Below are 8,206 nucleotides of genomic sequence, written 5' to 3'. Positions count from 1 at the left end.
ACTAATATGTTCGAAGTTACGTTCGGCTCGAGAGTTTGCGTGCAAGCTGATATTACGGGCAGAGCGAGAGTTCTGTTGGGTTGCATGTATTATTTCTTGGTTCATGAGACAGGTGATTGGTTCTTCAATATAAGTGACTACTCTGTCTGTCTCTTTATTATCTAAAACTGATTTTAGGGTATTAGAAGACTTATAGAATTTCCCTTTGATATACACGCCGATGTTTTTATTGCAGGTGCTCTAAGATAATATTTTGAGTTGCCCATCGACGGGTATCCGATAATTACTTGCGGGAGATACATATTAATGTTTTGTACAACGATAAAGGTATCTGAAAACGTGCGCTTACGACCTTGTACTGTACATGAGTTTAACTCTTACCACATTTAATTCATTATTTCCTATGCCTGAGAGTCTTATTCCGGACTTCTCATAGGGAAATTTGAAAAGAGTAAATGATGAGTCCTTAAATCCATGATATTACGTGGACTACCATGAATCAAAGAACAAAGTGAATGAACTTATGGTCCAAATTTACTGCATGTAAGGTTGGTCGCAACTCGTCTTGACTAATAATTGCATGAATTTGTTGCAAATCTACGGGAACCTGCACCGATTTTTTGGATTCGGCCGTGTGTTTCATAGGAAAATCAATTGCCTCACAATGATCTGATAAATGATTAAACTGATTATTTGATACAAAAGATGTTGATATTGATGACCAACATCGCCCTCTCCCCCCTTGGAGGCGAACTACGTGGTATTTGCTTTGTTTATCACACCTTGAAAATTCGCTTGCCCTTGCAAAGTTCTGGCTAGACGGCCCAGGAACAGAGGTACCTGAAGCACGATTTGTTTGTTTCTGCTGTTGTGCAGCATTTCCGTTTGCTTGTTTCTTTTTATAGTACTGAGGAACCCTTCTTTTTATTTTTGCACTGGCAAACTGGTTGCGTGTTTGTAGGATTCTTCTGTTATTCCTCGAGTAGCAACGATTATATGAATGAGTGGACTATTATGTATTGAACAAAAACGGCGTCCGACAGTCTGAAAATCATGTGACCTGGTCGTTTACAGTTATAACAAAACCATCCCTGCAACTTGATTATTATTATGTACCACGTTTACTAATTGTTGTGGCTTGTTCTCATTTTTTGCAAAAACTTGAATGAGCGAAGGATCTAGGTCGGTACATTTAGGACATGGGTTTTTGATTTTTTTTGTTTATACACATCGAATTCCGTACTGTTGGGCTGTGCATTTTTTGTCAAAACACCGCACTAACGCTTCAGGCAACATTACAGTGATACTCGTAGGTAAATTAAACGGATAAATAAAAATTTTCCGCTTTCGGCGGATTTTTGCACTCGTAACCCACCCGGAGTTACTTAAAACTAACTTGATATTCATTTAGCCGGTCGGCAATTAGCGCCGCCCCGCTCGACAACATTAAGCTGAGTCATGGAGGCTTGGTTAAGGATATTTCTCAATGCCAATACTACATCTAAAGCCTCTTCACCCCCATACACGGCACGTAATCTGATTTTGAACTCGTCCCATGTAGTCGTCCTCTTGGAAAGAAACACCCCACTTAGATAAGCACTTGCGTCTCCTTTAGCAAAGTCTATGAAGCTTTTGGCCTCCTGTAATTGTACTGCTGGGTCTGTGATGCTTTTGCATTTAAATGAGCGTCTACAGATGAGATCCATGCCTCAACATTTTGAGGCAGGAACCATTGACCCGACCTTGAAAAGGGACAATTGCTGAACTCGCGCTCACGAGAGTCACCACATTGGGGTTGCCAGCCGGAGTAGTTGCGATGTTCACTTTTACTTTTTTCTTATCACTTCTATTCCTTGCGGTCCTATCAAAATATCTATAAGAGTACACTCGACCACTACGTAAACGCATATGCAATATACTGTATAAATGTGTTATAATAATAGGAAAATCCCCAAAAGATACAAAAATACAGATAATTTGATAAAAATATTATACGCGAGAATTCCTGCAAGAAACGATTAGTAACAACGAGAAGAGAAAAAAAAATAATCTGCGGGCGAGAACTCGTAGTTGAAGATTGATTCTGTAATGAAGGAAGATTAAGATGGCGAACAACACACCCCCAGTACTGGACGATCGACTCCTGATGAACAACACTTCACTGAGGAAAGAACCTGAATAGATAAAATGGTACTTAGCTCAAGATTATATGGTGAAGGATTGTTGACATGGGATGACGTCTCAGTTTCCTGTCGTCCTCGCGTCGGAAGTCGTGATGACGTCACGGTCTTCTCTGGCAGGCACGATGCATGAAGAAGTCCAAAGATTGATGACGTCACAGCCTTCCGTCCTCGCATTACTTCCTCTTGCTCTACTCTTTGCGTCCTTGCTAGATCTCGCGCGATGTTTCCTTTGTGTGTTTTTTCTTCTTTTGTGGTTGATGTTCGATGCTGCTCTCGTCCGGTGTTGATTCTCGAAGATAAGTGACAACAGTCACTCAAACGTCGATGTTGATGCTTGTATACTTCTCGATGAAGGACATATCTTCGTCTTCATAAAATGTTGCGTTGATTGAAGATCCCGTTTCCTCTGTTTAGTTTTGATTTCGAAGGTGGAAGTTGGTTCTTGTAGATCTTCGGTCGGCTGATATGGGTCTTGTTAATCTTATTCTTCATCTGAAGCTGCCACCAGTCTAAGTCTCTTCGCTTTTGCGAAAGACTTTTTTGTTTCTCCTTACGACTGTCATTCGTAAGTATTTCTGGTTCCTCCTTTATCTCCTATGTGATATCTTAGTTAAGAGTGGTTCTTCTTAAACTAAAGGAGAGGATTCAAAACAGATAAGTTGAAAAGATATAACAACTTTATTCTGTAACTCCATACTAAGAGATGCAGTTCGGTCGGGAGACCGATATGTTTGAATGCTGGCACGGAACTGCCATTCTAAAGCATCACGTCGATAGACAGTGGGAAAATTAGCTATCTCAGCGATTCATATAAAAACATACGTAGTCCGCCGGCTCGGAAGTTACAAGTTTCCGGCGTAGGTTAACAGGTCAACCGCTTCCCATGGAAGTTGTTGTGCAAAGTTATCATTAATGCAAAATGATGACAATGTACAGATTTAAACCAGGCTACTGCAGACAGCGCATAGCGTAATCTAGATCTGCATTGGTCACGTAGGACCCTCCTAATGCCATGACCTCAGGTCATGGGTTTTTATTTACAGATACTGTAATATTAAAATGATTTATTACATATATATATATATGTATAATATATATATATATATATATATATATATATATATATATATATATATATATATACTATAAAATCACAAAAGTAAGCACGTGATTTTGGTTTACAGCAAAAGCCACAGGGAAAATTTTAAAAAAGAAAAGACAGAGTGCCAAGTACTTTCGTGTATTTAACACATCTTCGGGGCACAAAGTAATACAAAACGTAAAAACTATTGGGCAAGAAAGCTCTCACAAAAGGAAAGTGGAAAAGAATTATATATGTATGTACAATAAGGCCATTACAAACAGAAACAGCATTCCTCCAGATTACCCAACCGCTTAAAACCCCAACAAGTCAAAAGAAAAAGAGTAATTGCCCAATGACCCAATTACTTACAGAAGAGAAAAACACTGACTATGTCAACCAGTTTTATAAAACAACTGAATTCACAATTATGAACAGTAACAATAATAACGGCACTAACAACATACCTAAAACACTAATAAACAAAAATAACTGAATGAACAGTACTATCAATATGAAATACATAAAAAAAAATAAAAAAAAAATTTACTAGTACAAAAACTGAAAGGATCATGTTAAAACTCACAAGAAATACATAAGAAGGAACTTGACAAGTACACCAAATTAAAGAATAATGTTAAAACTCTTCACCAGGGCTCAAATTTAAAAGTTTTCCAGAATATGTCTTTATAAAAGCAGAATCAATTATATTCCTACTAATATAATCGTTACAAAATAAAATCTCTTTTGCCTCTGTCCAATCAATCGCGTGGTTAAGATTACTAAGGTGATAAAAAAGGGCACTAGAAGTTTGTCCTGTGCTAACTGAATATTTATGTTGATTTAATCTTGTAGACAAATCTTTCCCAGTTTGGCCGACATATTTCTTATCACACTCCTGACAAGGAATTGTATAAAGGCAGCAGGTAGATGAAAATGGGGAGTTCTTCATCAGTATATTACAAACCGTATTTGGGCTTTTAAAAAATTCTTGTGGTATGGTAAAACCGACATATTATGGCATGGAAAAAGGTCTCTAACCCTATTTGAATAAAAAAGCACCCTTGGCCATTTTTAATGCCTTGTCTATAAAAAACATCGGATATTGAAGTTTTACACCTATGTCCCAACATATTTTTCCTTATTTCTTGACATCTAAAACTCAGAACTGCATATTCTTAAGGCCCTCAAAAACTCGAAGAAAAAATTGATAATTTTAACTTTTACTATGAATGCTTCAAGAGTAATAATGAACATAGGAACATATATTTGTGGGCTTGCAATATACATTGAATTTAAAACTAAGGATTTGTCTGTAAACTTGTACATCTAAAAATGGTTACATTGACTCTCTTTCTTCCACCACTGTAAATTTAATTGAGGGAACCAGATCATTCAGTTTATCTAAAAATTCTCCAATGTTTGCATTTACAGGCCATACACAAAAAATATCATCATCTAACGATACCATACAGTACCAATCGGTAAAATACTAGGTAACAGTCTGACCTCAAAATACTCCATGTAAAGATTACTAAGCACCAGAGAAAGTGGATTTCCCATTGACATAAAAAATTTTTGTAAAAAATATTTTCCATTAAATGTAAATTTACAATCTTTAATGCAAAGCCTAATCAAGTCAACTATTACATTCGAAGGTAACGGCAAGTTATATTTAGGCAATTCCTCTGATAAAAAATTTAACAAATAATCCACTGGAACTTTAGTAAATAATGATACAACATCGAAACTGACAATTTTAAACTCAAAAGCAGACAAATCAAAGGCCATAGTAATTATAAATAAAGAGGACTATATAACGAAAATGTCAGATTTGTTTAAGTGATCCTGCTTACTTATGTCGAGCTACGTAATAACCTGTTAACCACAGTGAATAGTAGTTTTGTTAAAGAGCTGAAATGTATCTTGAGGGGGAGGGATGAGCTAATTAAGCAATTAACTGTCAAGTGTGCCAGTTTACCATATATGTACGGCTTGGTTAAGACCCATAAGCCAAACAATCCCATTAGGCCTATTATAAGTTCAGTAGGTTCTGTGTCTTATAAATTGTCAAAGTGGCTAGTCCAAGTTCTTATGCCGGATGTTGGTACAATATCACAGTGTAATATTACGAATAATGTTGATTTTGTAGACAGACTTAGCAACATTAATGTAACTTTTGAGTTTAAAATTGTCAGTTTCGATGTTGTATCGTTATTTACTAAAGTTCCAGTGGATGATTTGTTAAAAAAATTTTTATCAGAGGAATTGCCTAAATATAATAGTTGACTTGATTAGGCTTTGCATTAAGGATTGTAAATTTACATTTAATGGAAAATATTTTTTACAATAATTTGGTATGTCAATGGGAAATCCACGAAATTATTATCAACTAAAAAATTCCCCTTCGGTACATATATGAAAATATATCATTTGGGAGGTAGAGTGAATTTAGATATTAAAGGACATTTGTAGCTTGAATGATATATAAATGAATCACGGTTCGATGTGATAATTATTCATAACAAAAAGGCTACGTGCTGTCAAACGCTCGAATTGGCTAACATGGTAGACGGGGTTTCATATCGATTCTAATTACGAAAGCACCGAGTTCGAGGGTGATTTGTAAAGTCAGAATCGATATGAACTTATAGCGTCTCTGTTGGCTGATTGGATAGCGTCACTGACTGTCCTGATTTCGTCCCCGTCCACTTGGACGGTGGTTCGATCCCATGGAGGGACGAAATTATTATCAACTAAAAAATTCCCCTTCGGTACATATATGAAAATATATCATTTGGGAGGTAGAGTGAATTTAGATATTAAAGGACATTTGTAGCTTGAATGATATATATATATATATATATATATATATATATATATATATATATATATATGTATATGCATGAATAATGTGTGTAAGTGTTTAAGAGTTTGTTTACCCCGGCTTTTTACATTTTCATACTTACAGATATTAAGCTATAAATAACACACGGTTCTGTTATTCTGTTATTTGTTAAAAGAAAAACTGTTCTCTTTAAATTATTTTGTTACCAATTGCTAAGAGACTTTTGAGTTTCTTTTTCATTGTTTTCTGTCGGTGACCAATTTTGAAGTACCTGAGTGCATTTTTTAAACCATGCTCCTAATATTTTTATTTTGTTGGTGTAGATCATTTTAATTTGCATTTAATATTCGTAAAGTTCATAGATATTTGAGGGTCTTCTAATTTTACTGTCCAGGGCTGCCGAAGTGTGGAAATGACGTCACTAATACGGCTTATCTTGTTCACATTGTGGAGTGTGGAATCCACACGAAAAAATTCCCACGCTTCTACTTAAAAAGCGTATATCTAGTTAAAATCTAATAATAAGAAGTTATGAAAATTTTTACTAATCTTTATTTTAAAAAAGTCTCACACACAAATATTCATAAAAATGAATAATTAGTTTTATCCTTTTCAATTTGTGTATGCGTTTGGATGATTATCAGATGCATAACGCTGACCGTTGATTCATGTGCAAACCAAGACCTATAATATAAGCTAGATCTTGACCGTACGAACTGGCTGGCTTCAGCTCAAACCAGCCTCAGTTACCTATTCAAAATGATTTTCAGTCTGGTCCTCAACGAAATTTATATTTATTCTTTTTCATAATACTCGAGAGTATTCCTAATTTGCTAGTTTTGATAGTATATTTTCTTGAAAATTTTGTGAAATATATGCATAGATTCATACTGCCATTTGGTAGCAAATTATTTTTCAGCGATGCGCTTTACAGATTTGCAATACACATTGCAATTTTTGCATATGAAAATGATTAATGTGCCTGTATAATCAGCTTGGTTCTTCTACAACTACGGCGACATAAACTTTTGAAAGGAACGGACTTTAATGATTTCATAACTGCAATTCGTATAACGTAAGACGTTAGCAAAAATCATAGGCCTATTTTACCAGTATTGATGATAGCGCTTATGATTTCGCTGTCAGTTGATATTGCCCTAAAGTGAGAAATTGTATAGTGCAGTGGTAATTAAATAATCATGTAAAATTAAATTGTTCAGTGCATTAGGCAAGGTCCAGGATACGTTGCCAGTTTACTTTACTCTAAAAAATAAGACAGTTATAACACTGGTGCTTACTATTACATTTGCAGCTTCAATTCTTTATGAAAGTGATTATAATTATGTATTTGCAATGATACAATACACTGATAATTATTTTTTTTTAAGTTATACATTCTTCGGAGTTCGAAAGTCGCATATATTGCATAACAGGCTACTCTCTGAGACAGAGCGTGGAATTCCTTGAAATTCCTTCGTGTCGAAAATCTGGCAGTCCTAGCACGGCCCGGCAACTCTTCACACAGTGACAGAGAGCGCCTCGGTGGCGTGGTTGGTTTGGTGTTTGCGTCCCACCTCGGTGGTCGCGGGTTCGATAATCGGCCATTCCATTGAGGAGTGAGAGATGTGTATTTCTGGTGATAGAAGTTCACTCTCGACGTGGTTCGGAAGTCACGTTGCTGAATAACCACTGGTTCCATGCAACGTAAAAACACCATACAAACAAAACAAACACAGTGAGAGTCTCTAGTTGCAACTCAGTTGTGCATTCAACTCAGTTGTGCATTAATTAACTACGCTTTTCGCGACGGCGTCTGCAGTATTTGGTTATTTTTTTTTCTTCATTTTCATTTGTATAGTTGGTGATAATGATTAGGCGGACGCAAGGCCAATCTCTCGTGTGTTAGGCTGATCGACGTCTATGGAGCTTTCGAAACAACTCGTCAAGGTACCAGTATAGACTGAATCCCCTGTATAGAGCCTTTTCATTATTGTAAATTATTGCTCTATGATATTTCTATGATATTCAGATTACCGATAAAGTTTATAACACCACCTAGTTCACTTTCATAACTTTAATAAACCGGCCCACGTC

Source organism: Macrobrachium nipponense, chromosome 16 (genome assembly GCF_015104395.2).
Source record: "Macrobrachium nipponense isolate FS-2020 chromosome 16, ASM1510439v2, whole genome shotgun sequence".
Classification (NCBI taxonomy): domain Eukaryota; kingdom Metazoa; phylum Arthropoda; class Malacostraca; order Decapoda; family Palaemonidae; genus Macrobrachium; species Macrobrachium nipponense.
This window is presented reverse-complemented; position numbering follows the sequence as displayed.